The sequence below is a fragment of the Limulus polyphemus genome, unplaced genomic scaffold, assembly GCF_000517525.1.
Source record: "Limulus polyphemus unplaced genomic scaffold, Limulus_polyphemus-2.1.2 Scaffold995, whole genome shotgun sequence".
Taxonomy (NCBI): Eukaryota; Metazoa; Arthropoda; class Merostomata; order Xiphosura; family Limulidae; genus Limulus; species Limulus polyphemus.
In genome coordinates this window covers 177,211-192,485 of record NW_013666605.1, presented here as the reverse complement: position 1 = coordinate 192,485, position 15,275 = coordinate 177,211, and the positions used below count along the sequence as shown (strand labels likewise).

Genomic DNA, 15,275 nt, shown 5'->3' with positions numbered 1-15,275 from the left:
AAAAAACAACTTCGAAGAGCGATCTACTCCAAGTTTTGAAGGAAGAGTGGGCTAAAATCCCACAATCTAAAATTGACGAGATGATTCTCACGATGCCCCAAAGGATCAACGAACTCCGCGAAGCGAAAGAAACATCTACTATATATTAATTAAATTATAAATATATCAATTCGTGTGAATATGACTGAAAAATTTCATTTGTTTCTGAAAAGGTGGTGTCTATTTACTTGTGACCACGCTGTGTACAGTAGCACATCGGTATTGTACGTAAATCATTTTAACAAAGGGAGATGAACCCTCTAAGTAGGATCTTTAATAAATGAAATATTCTCTAAGCATAATAGGATGAAAATATTTATAATCTTTAAGTTTCCAATATAAAGGTTTATAAAATTTACTTCTTTATCAATGGGCCGTCTGTGCTGTGGCCATTTTAGGTTCGATCCCCAATTTTTTCCATTATTAATCCTCAAGCTTACCGCTGAGCGATAGGTAGGAGGAGATTATCTGAAGAAATAGCACTTAAAAATGTAAGGATGTTTTAACCCTCAAGCTTACCGCTGAGCGACAGGTAGGAGGAGGTTCTCTGAGGAAATAACACTTAAAAATGTAAGGATGTATTAACCCTCAAGCTTACCGCTGAGCGATAGGTAGGAGGAGGTTATCTGAGGAAATAACACTTAAAAATGTAAGGATGTATTAACCCTCAAGCTTACCGCTGGGCAATAAGTAGGATAAGTTCTCTGAGGAAATAACATTTACAAATGTAAGGATGTGAATACTGTTTCGACTGTCGCTATACTTCGAGACACGTTTTAAAATTTTTACATTGTTTATGGACTTACAACGCTAACATTCGGGGTTCGATTCCCCACGGTGTACAAAGCAGAAAGCGTAATGTGTAAAAGAAACAAACATTGTTGTATAGAAGATTTTTTCATGTGCTACTTATTACAGATACACGTTTGTAAAAAGAACTTTTTTTATATTTTACATCAGAAGATCTGTAGTTTTGATCACATATTTCCTCACGTTAATCACTACAAGAAGCTCAAACTTAGAGATCTTCTGATGCTGAATAGCTGTAAGGTAGTCTTCTTGTTAATGGTAATATACACTATTGTAATTCTTAATTAATTTTACATGTTGAATAATTCAATTGATTATATATTATCTTCAAATGTTGTGAAATTATTTTAGAAATAAAAGTATTTCTCTGAATAAAAAAATAAAACTCACCATCGGTCAAGTAAGGAATTGCCAACAAGGCATCCGCCAAAAGTAGTAGTCCCAATAGTAAGTAGCGCATAATTTTATGTCAAATAGATGGCGTCTGACTAGCAAAATTATCTGTAAATAGAAAAAAATGTCTGGATTTAGTTTTATTTTTTCAGTTGATTTCAGTTCTTATATACATATTGCTCAATATTTCTTCAATGCTGACGTATTCCACTTGACGGGACAGTTGTATAATTGTAAACTTATAGGACGTAAACAAGACCTGTTGTAATTTAATTTCCTTTAAGCCTATAACTTCATTCCATATCATAGCGATAATTACATGTGTTGTTTTATATCAATCCCACAGAATTATTATTCTACGTGGTTTTTGTGACATATTTCAATATACCAGGCGGAATAGGATGGACAACCTTCTATTTTTTATAATTATCTTGCGTTTTTTAATGTGACATGACTTCTTAAATAATTAACAACTTGTGAAAAATATACGATTAAATCTTTCCTTTTTTAAACTTCAGCAACATGTTGCATTTTGCTTTTAATTTCATTTAAAAAATACATTTTCTTAAAATTAATAAGTTTCAAATACTTCAAATGGAAACAGAAGAACTCAACAACTCAACTCTAGGAGAATGTTGATTTTCAATAATAATATTTCAAACTTAGGGCATTTTACCCATTTAAGCTGGGAAATGCCGACTTCTATTAGCAGCACTTAAATGATCAAAATACATTTATAGATGAAAAATGTTTACCACTTGATATATAACTGCTTGTATATATATTAATTTAAAGCCTTAATATAAAATAGTAAATTTGCTAAATTAATTAAAAAATCTAGAACTGTATATATAATTAATAAACATTAATTATTCCAATAACTAATAGCATTTTAACATAGTCTTACCAATCCTATCAATGAACCTTTAATACGTCACACATAAGCAGGTTAACTGCACTTTAAATTAGATTTTCCTTCCAGAACGAATTCTTGCTTGTTGGCTCTACGGGGCTATTTATGATTGTTATATGGCCTGAGTTTGCGCAATTGTAAGAGAAAATTAACTAAACACAAGACAAAACGATGAGTCTTCTGGCCGAGGAATTCTAGGTAAGTGGTATAAGGCAGAAAGAAGTGTCACTAATTGTCCAATCAGTCTCCTCTAATGTTGTGCACGTGTTAGTGGTTTCAGCTAATTGAGGACGTAAGCAGAAGATATTGCGTTTTTTACAACCACGCACGTGCAGTCTAATTACAGATACAATGTCTGTTAGAAGTTTTTTGATTATCCCACTTCCACTTATTACTCTTCGTTGTGGTAATGATCCAAAGAAGAGATAAAACTCGTGTACTTTGATTGGTTAGACCACCTTGTGGTGTTTAATTACCCTCCTCTTTGTTTCTTCACCGAGTGAAATAGTTGTAATATATATGATTTGTGTTCTTGTTAAAAGAAACACCAGGAACAAAAAAGAAAAGACATTTCTTCTCAAAACGAATGATCTTTCTGGGAACATAACCAAGCAGCCTTTCCTTAGTACGACTTTCCCGTAAATGAAATGATTAAACCTAATGTTAAGTAGAAAAGAATTGCTGGAGTTCATTGCAAGATAATGTAAAAAAGTGTTCTGTAAAATACGACAAAAGCATCTATAAATGCTTAAATACATGGAGGATTAAATATCTAGGAAGTGACGCTCCCAGGGTTGTTTGCTAGATAGTACTTTTCTTAGAAAGATTTACATTTTCTGTTTATTATCAGAAGGGTATTTATGGGATTATTTGTTTTAGAAATCTGAGAAAAACAGACGTTTAATAGGCTAATTATTATAACACTTCATTATTAGGATTGTCTCTACTGGACTGTTTACTAATTAACACGCTTCATTAGAAACCTAAAACACTACTGGATTTAAGGTAAACATACTTTATTAGAAAACTGACTTTTGCCAACCTATCTGTTAATAAACACACTTCATTAGAAAGATTGACCCCTATTAGATTGTATTTTAAACAAGATTCAACAGAAAAATTCACCACTGCTCCAACTGCATTGTTAATAAAGATGTGCACTTTATTTGAAACAGTAAACTTACTGGACTACATTTGTTAATGAAGACTTCATTAGAAAATTGGATTTCTATTGGACTATCTGTTAACAGGGTTTCTATCAACATTTGTGTTACTAAGGTTTTAAAATTACATTTGAGCTAACCTGTGTACAAATACATAGATTTTTGAAAATTACTGCTGTAATCTCAAGACATAATTTCAGGTAGAATATGAAATATATTTTTTTTATTAAAGCTAAAATTTAAACCAGAATTTAAATTGCGATCATAGAAAATAAGAACAAAAAACTTTTAACAGTTGAACTTATAATAATATTTTCGGTGTAATTTAATTTTATCTTAATATTGTTAAAATCGCCATACTATTCTCAAAATACTCATTTTAGAAATATGCTAAACCCTTTGTGACAATTCAATATATCGTCGACTTTATATATAAAATATGTAAACTATGTAACATTATAACCACTAGATGACAGCACTAATGCTCATCCTCCAACTTAGTGGTTCTCAATTTTTTGGGGGGCTCATGACTCATTTGGAAACATCGATAGCCAATCGTGACCTGATGAATAGCTTTATTGTAAAAACAAACAAACAAACACGAAAACTGTCTTACTGATTGCTTACTAAGAGACGGAAAAAATTATTGTGCATTGACTGTTATCGATTTTCAAAGATTCTTCCCAAATTTTTCTGTATTCTGACGAACCAATTTTGAGTTGCAACACATGGGTTGAAAAGCCCAACAGTAAATGACGAATCTTTAGAGAAAACTAATATTTTATTTCTCTTAAATACATAAAGAAAATATTTTATTACCCAACAAGCCCCCTAGTGTCTCAGCCGTAAGTCTGGAAACTTAAAACTATAGATAGCCCATTGTGTAGCTTTGTGCTTAAGAACGAAGTAAATATGCGTACAACAATCACTCTTCAAAACCTGCTTTCTTGCACGTACATATTCATGTTACCTGGCTAGTTTCTATCTTAGGCCCACATCAAGAAACAGTTAGGAGAAGACTTATTTCATTATTAGCGAAGTTAAAACTTTAGTTCCAAAAAACAAACAGATAACAATAATAAGTATATAGTCTTTTACGTAGAAATTAATAACAGATTCTGATATGGCCCGGTATGGCCAGGTGGTTAGGGAGCTCGACTCGCGATCTGCGTGTCGCGGTTCGAATCCCCGTCCCACCAAACATGCTCGCCCTTTCAGCCGTGGGAGCGTTATATTGTGGCGGTCAATCGCACTATTCGTCGGTAAAAGAGTAGCCCAAGAGTTGGCGGTGGGTGGTGATGACTAGCTGCCTTCCCTCTAGTCTTACACTGCTAAATTAGGGACGGCTATCGCAGATAGCCCTCGTGTAGCTTAGCGCGAAATTCAAAACGATCCTGGTGAAAATGTACTGTTACTTTTCTTTCTACATAATTTCGTGTTTTCAGAACCATTTCTCTAGTAAAAGTAATGTTTGAAACAATTTATTTACAGTGGTCGGACTTAAAATTCTTCCAGCAATAAGTAACGTGGATTATCTCGTGTAACTGGTTGAATTATGAACCATAGAAATATTTTATCAAAGCTATTTTAATACACTATTGTTCTTGGATAAACCGCTGTTAATTAATGCTAGTTACTCTGAGGGTCAACGGTAAGTTTTGGGAATTACAATAATAAAAAATATAAGGTTTGATTGCCGGCGGTAGACAGAGCGTAGATACTCCGTACTGTAGCTTTGGGCTAAAAGAAACAAACAGTAATATCAATTAAATAACCTACAATATGTGTATATGTAAAAACGCCGTCAACTATTATGCAACATGTGGTGTGGGTGTATAAGCAAGAACCTTGTCAAGAATTATGTGACGTATAATATATGGTTAGTCAAGAAAGCTGTCAAAGATCATGTGACGTGTAATGTGTAGTTTGGTAAGAACGTTGTCAAGAATTATGTGACGTGTAATGTATGGTTAGGCAAGAAAGCTGTCAAAGAATTATGTAACGTGTAATGTATGGTTAGGCAAGAGAGCTGTCATGGACTATGTAATAAATAATAACTTCAGATCAGAGCAAGCTACTTACCTACTTACAGTTTCATTAAAGCTCAACCTGATGTTCGTAACGACTACAGCTAATTAAATATAATTTTCTTACGTTCTTACTTATAAAGACTAGAATGTATTGATTTAAGTACCCTCACTGTCAACGACTCTTGGCTCTAATCCCAATAATATCTTATGAGATTCTGTCAGCTTAGGTGATTTAGGTTAATCGTAAATACATATATTAAGCTAAAAATGAACACAATCTTTGTAATAAAAGTACAATAATAATAATAACAAAAAAAAAGATGTAATAAAACTAGACGTATTAAACATTCCAACCAATACTGTTAATGAAAGCTATTGTAAAGAAATAATGGAATATACCTTACCTACGGAACAAATAAATACCAGCATTCAGCCTTCTACAAATGTCTATTTCAAGGTACGATTTGAGGATAAGCAAGAACGTTGTCAATAATTATCTAACGTGTGATGTGAAGATAGGCAAGATCGTTGTCAATAATCCTTAACGTGTGATATGTAGATAGGCAAGAACGTTGTCAATAATCCTCTAACGTGTGATGTGAAGATAGGCAAGAACGTTGTCAATAATTATCTAACGTGTGATGTGAAGATAGGCAAGAACGTTGTCAATAATCCTCTAACGTGTGATGTGTAGATAAGCAAGAATGTTGTCAATAATCACCTAACGTGTGACGTGTAGAGAAGCAAGCACGTTGTCAATAATCACCTAACGTGTTACGTGTAGATAAGCAAGCACGTTGTCAATAATCACCTGACGTGTGACGTGTAGATAAGCAAGAACGTTGTCAATAATCACCTAACGTGTGATATGTAAGTTGGGAAGAACGCTGTCAATAGTTATTTAGCGTTTGATGTGTGAATATGAAAGAATGGTCTGAATAGTTACTTAACGTGTCATGTGTGGACTGAGAGATATATTTAAATGTTATAAAACATGAAATGCATGAGTGAGTAGGAACTGTTAAATATTGTGTGATTCAAATTGACTACATGTGTATGTTGTCTCATGAATAACATTTCTTGGAGAAAAAAGTTTATGCCATTACAGCATTCAGTTGTACCTTAAATTGTAATTGAAAAATTTATGATTTAAATAAAATTTTGCTTAATTACTTACGAGTCTTTCATAGTGGAAATGTTGGTTCCTATAGGATAAGTTTTCATGATTCATAGCATTACAGCTAGGGACAGCTACCACATATAACCCTCGAGCTGCTTTGTACGTAACTCAAAACAAACCAATACTATAGGATAATAAGTTTTCATGATTCATAACATTACAGCTAGGGACAGCTAGCACATATAACCCTCGAGCTGCTTTGTACGAAACTCAAAACAAACCAATACTATAGGATAATAAGTTTTCATGATTCATAACATTACAGCTAGGGACAGCTAGCACAGATAACCCTCGAGCTGCCTTGTACGAAACTCAAAACAAACCAATACTATACCTGTGCTTAGACCGGTAGTTTCTCCGATTTTATTTCATTTATGAGCTAGCAGCTAAATATTGTATTTGGAAATTCATAAATTTCATTTTGTACTTAGAGTATAATCGTTAAATATATCATATGCTAGTTTTGTAATATATTCTGTTACATTACGTTTCCCTTACATTAAATAATAAATATTCTATACCTCGTAATGTTGTAAGGTTAAAAATAACGGATATTTAGGAACAATTGATTTTAATAAATACTTCACTAGTTGGTTGAATATGCACTGAATAATGTTTTCCGTTAACATAAGTTTACTAATATAATCATGATGAATTTGTGTTTGCACAAACTTTTCATTGGTAACTGATTTCAATATATGATTCACCTCAGTTACATTCGTTGGAATATCCAAGTTCATTTTATTTATTTATTATTGAAACTATATGGGTAAATTAGCTATGTTTCTTATTTCTAGAAATCTTTGGCTTTGAATAATAAAATATAAGCGAGAGTTTTACCGAAGTGATAAAACTTATGGATATATTGTATAGTAATTATATATTAGCAGAATCTTAATACAGTTTAATAGCCGTTGAAATTATGATACTGGAGTTACCGTCATTTTTGTTACTGCAAATAAAGTCCTTGTTATGGTGTTTCTCAATCTCTACTACGTTCATTACGATATTAAAACTTTTAGAAAGCGTTTCTTTTTGACAGGTACTATGACCATTAGAAATATGTGTGGTGACAGCGTAGAAACACTGTTTCGTGTTAGTTTATAGCGAGAACAAAAATGAGTAAACGAGAATAGTTTGAAAGTTAGTAGCCTAAACAGCCGTAAATACACTTTTCCTGTTCATTCTACAAGTTTTCCTCTTGGACGATTTCAAGGTACGCCTAATCAACTTCGAAACTTTAGTGTCTGCCCACAAGAGGGCACGTGTTACACGTCTGTGTAATATTAATTATTCTTCCTATATGCGGTTTATAAGGAATAATTATAGAGTAGGTAATGGGTTTTGTTGGAAGTGTTAGTAAGAACCGCTGCTTGTCAAGTATGTAAACTAAAGAAGGATGGTTAATTTAACAAACCTAAGCTAAGAACTTTAATATGTTAACCTCACAAGAATGGAAGCGTTGAAAACAAGTGAATACTTCTTTTTTTGTGTGGATATCTCTACGTCCAATGAAAGCGGTTTAAGATTCTACATTTTAAAAATATTTTGTTTCTCTCTGTGTTACAAAAATAGGTTGTAAAAAGCAATCTTTAATACGTTTTCAGTCCCAAATAATAAACGAACTTTCTCTGAAAATATATTATCTATGTTTAATACAACGTATACTCTATGTTTCTCACAAATATTATATACTGTTGAAGGAAACGCTTTTAGTACTTACCTTACTGAAGCGTTCTGGATTCATATAAGATATTGATGCTCGTCAAAAGAAATATAACAATCTGTGACATCTAACACAGTATGACGTATTTCCGCTTGTATTAGGATTTGTTAGAATAAAACGGAGTCAGGGGACTACAACCTCTAACTTTATTTCTACAAATATTAGTGAATATGCAGTGAAAGCTACAGCTATATTACATCATATATATAGCATAGAAGCTTCCTCCTTCAGTACCTCATAACGCATATGACAATATTTCCTCTTTCACTACCACATAGCGCACACACTAAGACTTTCTCCTTTACTACTACGTACCGCACGCACACTAAGACTTCTTCCTTTACTACCACATATCACACACACTAAGACTTCCTCCTTCACTACCACATATCACACACACTAAGACTTCCTCCTTCACTACGACATATCACACACACTAAGACTTCCTCCTTCACTACCACATATCACATACACTAGTTCTTCCTCCTTTACTACTACGTAGCGCACGCACATTAAGACTTCTTCCTTCACTACCACATATCACACACACTAAGACTTCCTCCTTCACTACCACATATCACACACACTAAGACTTCCTCCTTCACTACGACATATCACACACACACACTAAGACTTCCTCCTTCACTATCACATATCACACACACTAGTTCTTCCTCCTTCATTTCCGGTGTTAGTTACTGGAATTGTATACAACGAGCAAACTTTATAGTTTAAAACCTAAAGTATTTTATACATTATTTTGTACCACAAATAATTCCTTGCTACTTTCAATTTTGCTTACTGACAGATCCATTTGCCAAGATTGCATGATTTTGTTTTCAGATTTGCCAATGTATTAGCTACTGGTAAAAATATATGTTATACACAGGTTATATATTTTTGTTTCTAAGCTACTGATAACATATGTCATGCGCAGGCTATACACAATGTATGTGTTTGTGTTTTAGCTATACTGGTATCAGACAATGGTGACATATAACTGGAGCTGCACACAGTCAACAATTTTTTGGTTTTATCAGCCAGTGGTAACATACAACTGGAGCTGCACACAGTTAATAATTTTTGGATTCTATCAGTATCAGCCAATGGTGCCATATAACTGGAGCTGCACACAGTTAACAATTTTTGGGTTTTATCAGTATCAGCCAATGGTAACATAACTGGAACTGCACACAGTTAACAATTTTTGGGTTTTATCAGCATCAACCAACGGTAACATATAACAGGAACTCTACACAGTTTACATTTTTTTAAATAAACACTAACTACCTGTAAAAATGTAGCCGGAATTACAGCTAACAAACTTTGATTGTTATTAGCGTTAGCTGCCGTTAGAAGTGAAGCTAGAACTTCATGCAATTTGCATGTCTTGGTTTTCATGATAACTGGTTACTAGTAGAAAACAACAACAACAACCTGAAACCACACACAGTTTGCATACATTTGTCTTCATCAGTACTAAAACTACACATTTCATGAATTCAGTTTCTGGAAACAGAAAGTTAGTTGGAACAGTAGACAACGTGGAGTATCCGGTTTTCTACTGGAAGTGGTTGAAATAAAGTCGAAACATTCTGAAATTTTACAATATTTTTAAATAATGTGTTTTTTATTTATTTGTTGGCAGCTAAAGCATTTTCATGTTTACGATGTTATCACGTGATAGCTTCTGTAATTACATGTTTCTTTTTGTATATTATATAATATTTTTCCAAATCTTATGCTATTATGAGAACGTAGAATTTCTATGGATTCTCTAAATGCATTTTAAGTTTGCGCATGTTCCACTAAAATCTTACTTTTTTAATGACAAACTAAACAGTGAAACTCCGAATGTCACATCTTGTATATTTTACTCTTTCTACTTTGCCACTTTTTTGTATAGAATAATATTCTAATAATGATGGACAGATTTAACTTCTGTAATAATCTTTGAACGCCATTCCGTTTGAAAACTGTTTCAATTCTAGGTTCAGCTTTTGTAAATGTTGTTCTATAAGGCAAGCAATCTGATTTTGTACAAAATTATCTCATCATGACGAATTCTCATGCCTTAATCAAACAGTAAGTAACCAAAGTGCATAGAAAAGGTTTCAAGCGTTTATACATTTGTAATTGGATCCATGAAAAGTTTTCTAACAAGACTGCAACCCCCATTATTATAGGTTTACGTGAATAAAAATTACATCAAACGAAAGACGTCTTTGAATGGTCTTCAAATAATTTCGTATAAACTTGTGCTCGTTTATTTTTTTTGCGTATTTTTTGCACTGCCCATTTTTTCGATTTACTTCAATCAGTTATGCTACAAAACTTTGACTTTATTTCTAAACCAAATATATTCGATCATGTGATCTAAAATAAGTACGAAAGAATCTAAATATGTAGAAATGTAATTGTATATCATAAGGTGATGACCAATTTAGATGTTCAGCTAGAGGTAATTAGCGACGACAACAAGGTTTTAACAAGAGAAAAGTAGCAAAAGTATCTATTACATACTTATTGTTTGTATATGTATGATTTTAGCATCTAGGTTGAGTGTATGCTGATGGTTAACGTGCCAGGCTGAGGATCAGGAGGTCGAAAGTTTAAGCTGTGATAATATGCTGTGCATTTTCAGCTATGATAGCGTTAACTATGAGAGTAAATCCCTCTATTTAGTTAGGAGCAGCCTCATAGACGGCGGATGTTGCTGGCTAGTTGTCTTCCCATATTTGGCAGTTTTAGATTAGACGTGAATAAACCTGAAAATTGTGGTTTCTGATTTGACCGCTTAGTCCACATGTCATAAGGTGCCGTTCAGTTCGAAAATGCCAATATTTAAGTAAATGCTAGCTTTATTAGAAGCTGGGAAACGTCGACATCGAGAGAAAAAACAATCTAATGTTCCTGATGTTAATTTTAGATTTACATAGATCCATCTTGATATGTGTATTTTCTCCATCTTTATTTCAATGTAAATATATTATGCCCCCCAGTGTCACAGGGGTATGTCTGCGGACTTACAATGCTAGAATCTGGGTTTCGATACCCGTGGTGGGCAAAGCACAGATAGCTCATTGTGTAGCTTTGTGCTTAATTATAAACAAACAAACAAAAACAAATTATACATTATATTTGTTATTGTTTATATACTATTGTAATTTTGTTCGGCATTATATCGACCATTTCACAGATTCATATATACAGATAGTTGTATAGGTTACAATAAAACGATTCTGGAGACTCACCACATAGTTACAGTTTATATTGTTACGTCTAGTTACTCTCTCTGAAAACCGTGCATTTTAACAATAGCTTTGCAGCTTAGTTTCTGTTCCAAAAGGCTACGCCGTAATGCTATCATATCTAAAGCATTTCAGTCCTTCCTGAAGGCTTTCCATATGTCATTTTGTGCCCAAGGACAATGGTTTCTTAGCGGTTACTTCAATGGTCCGATTTCACAGAAATCCATATCTCTGCCTTCAGCAAACTGACCGGTTTGTCTTCGTACAGAATAGCTTGAATACCGTTTCATTCTCATTATTTTTAAGGTATGCGACGGCTGAACGGGAGGTATGACAGAAAGCCTTATCTGTTGCCCTCGTTTCCATGCGGAAGCCCTTCTTAATTATGTTGATTACTGTTGCCTGGGGTACGTGTATAGCTTTTCTCACTGACCTTTATCTTCATGGATTCTTACCTGTTGCAAGACGTCGCACTTTGCTTACCACGTCTGAGGTACGACTTGTGGAAGGCATCTTTCTGAGTTGTCCTGGTACCCCAAGTTGAACCATATTCTTAAGTTTTCTTATACTATTAAGTACAAAGAAGTTGTAAATCTCTGATCTGAACACACCTTTATGATCAGTTCTTGGTAGCATTTCACTATAATCTACGTAACGCCAAATAATGTCTAGATTTTGGAGCTTCATCACGTCGTTATAGGCCATGCCACCAAGTCCAATCTTGTTTTACCTGACGACCGTGCATCTTGACAATAACCCTGCAACGTAGTTTCCATTGCACACCAAAGCACACCACTCCTCCATGCAGCTTTCTCTAATCTATCTTGTGTACGAGAACGGCGGTATCCCAGCGCCCGTTTCAGTCTTTCGACCACACAGAAATCTACAGGTGTTTCATCCAATGGTATGTCTTAATATGGAATAGCATGAATAACCATTTAATTCTACTATCCGCTTAAGGTATGGAACAATTAAGCTGATTTGTCGTGGAAGAAACCTATGCATACATGTCTTGTGGCAGTTTTCTAGACTGAAATCCTTCTTGATTGTGTTTCATACCTTTAGATGGATGGATTTTATTTTTCACTAACCTTTATGTTTGTTGATTTTCACCTGTTAAAAGAACACAGGTTACCATGGTTGGGGTAAGTAATGTTGCAGGCCTATTTTTATATGATTCTGGTACAACAATTTGATCCATAATTCTTTGTTTTCAAGTTCCATATTGGGAATACTAAATCTCCGATCTAAACACATTTTATGACCTAAGTGTATGAATATATTGCGTCAGAGAGGTAAGTTACATACCCTTCCCAAAAGCGAATAGTTACAGTACCTACGAAATGTCAAACAATGTCAATACAATATATTTAATTCTGATACATGTCGCTTCAATGCAGCTTTATATCAGCTTTTTTGTCACAGGACTCGTATATTTGCATATTCAAGATGATTTTAATATAATGCACTTAACTGTCTATTACAAACAATACTTTAGCTATTATGTAACTTTGCTGAGCCCTCAGCTGTTATTGATAGTCATAAGAACAGATGTGGCCCTTAACAATCTTTATTCACTTTAATAGTCACAAACATTTTATCAGATACTTTTTAGACCTAAGGCATACTCAAGTTTAATTATTTGAAAAGGAAACTTTATCAGTCACTTTTTTAGACCTGATGCATTTTTAAATACTATTATCCAACAAGAGCAATTTATCATATACTAATTAGATCTGTTGTACTATAAGTGCTTTCGATAACTAGAAACGTTAATTCTGCTCTGAATTCTTATCAGGCTGTCTTGTTTTTACAATGTTCAGGTTCAAACAAATAAAGCGGACGAGTGAACTAATTATCTTTTTTAAACGTTCTCAAAAGGTGTAGAAACGTTCTACATCATGTCTTCACAAAAGAAGTTCAAATTAAAACTGTATATACGATGGCTGATAAAAGTTATTTTGTGCTGCTGAGATGTGATGAAGAACTCGGTAAAAAAGTCTGAAAATAATATTAAAAGCTATACAGAAATAAGAAGCAGTCCACATGAATTATTAAACATAACAAAAAGTTGCCCGAAACTTTCTTTAACTATTCATCTGATTTTTGGCCTTGAAAGATTTACATAACTGATGTGTGTTTTCTTATCTATTAAAAAGGTTAATTCTTCAATCTACTGTCAGTAGATCTTAAAAAAAGTCACACAAGTATTCAAATTTTGAGCTCAGAAAATCTTGAAATACTATAAATTAACGTAATTAAAACTATGTAAAAACTAATATATTAAACACTTTAAAGACTACAACATTTATTCAAATGTTTTAACATATTTATAAATGTATTTACAGTAGAATAGGTGTTACAAGGAGTCTGTAGACTGACTTTTCTATAAATACTGAAAGTCTGAAATAGTAATTTAATTTTAAGTCGTATTGTATCACCATTAATAAGAAGTGTTATCAAAAAGATTCTAAGGCAAATTGGTAAAGAACAGATAACGTTGCACTAATGGAGTGGTCGTACAAGTACGGGTGTAGATATTAAACGCACGCGATTTTCTACTGTAAAATTCCGAGAGATTATTCAGTTTTCCAGCACTCGAGCTTTCTCCATATCTCATTGCGGTGAATTTTGGAAAAGGAAACACGTAAGCTACCACGACCACGATACAACTTGAATTATAGATTCTGTTGGCTAATGCGAATTTATACATTTCCATTTCACGATGTGGTAATGTTCTTGATTTACGTGAAATCAAGTCACACCTAACGCGAAGTAAAGAAGAGTTTACAGAATAATAAGATAAAAAGGCTACATTCTGTTAGTGACTGCACGAGCCATCCCAAGAGGAGATGATGTCATAACCGTAGATAGGTGAAATGATAAGCTTAATTAAAAAAATAAAGAACGAAAAGTTAATTTCTTAGATCACTTGAAATTTATATAAACCATTTTAAATTGGATTCTACAAGCTTTAACTTTCTTCCAGAATATGATTTAGTCAAGAAAAGGTTACGAATGAAAGATTAACCAGTAGAAATAATTGTAATGCAATCTAATTAAATAATTTCTGTTTTCTCAGATTCGAATGGGAATGTTCAATGTACGTAGGTTTCAACCTTAGGACAAGCTATTAAAGTAAAAAGCAAAACACATTTCATTCATTAACTAGCTTTTCTTTATTCTGAATTATTTACAGATTGAAAATGTAGTCCTATATGAAGCATCCCATGACGGGACTCGTTTTTCAAGGACTATGTTAGCATTCAGTTAAATTTCCACACTGAATCGTAACTATATTAATATAACGTTTTTACAAATTGAAAATGTAATCCTATATGCAACATATGATCACGTGACTCATTCTTCAAGTTCTATATTAATATTCGATTAAATTTCCACAATGAGTCATAACTGTAGAGATATACACCCAAATAAACATAAATAATTAATATTTATCTAATTATAGTGTTTGCGTAAAACATATTTTAACTATAATTTAATATTCATTCTAACATTTATGTATGTGTACTTCATAGCCTTTACTTTCATTCCTGCTGGGGGAGAGCATGGCCTGGTGGTTAGCGAGCCAGTCTGCGGATCGGAAGATCCAAGGTTCGCGATGCGGTACTTCTGAATATGCTTTGCACTTCTAGTTGTGGGTGTGTTGTAATGGTGATAATCAATCTGAATTTTTGGTCCAAAGGCTGACAAGGCTATGTGACTGTGGATGCTGCTTCAGTCTTGTCAGTAGTTCGCAATGCTTCCCT

The 15,275-nt window shown here is 33.5% G+C and overlaps 1 long non-coding RNA gene across 1 annotated transcript in view; it reads right to left on the bottom strand.

Annotated features, from left to right (window-relative positions):
- Positions 1 to 2,357, bottom strand: part of LOC106461596 — a 6,734-nt gene extending 4,377 nt beyond the window's left edge. Inside the window, exons 1-2 of the long non-coding RNA XR_001290931.2 lie at positions 2,150 to 2,357; positions 1,240 to 1,350 (exon numbers count right to left, since the gene is read on the bottom strand). This is a non-coding gene — a long non-coding RNA (uncharacterized LOC106461596). The remainder of the gene's footprint in view (positions 1 to 1,239; positions 1,351 to 2,149) is intronic.
- Positions 2,358 to 15,275: the final 12,918 nt, after the last annotated feature.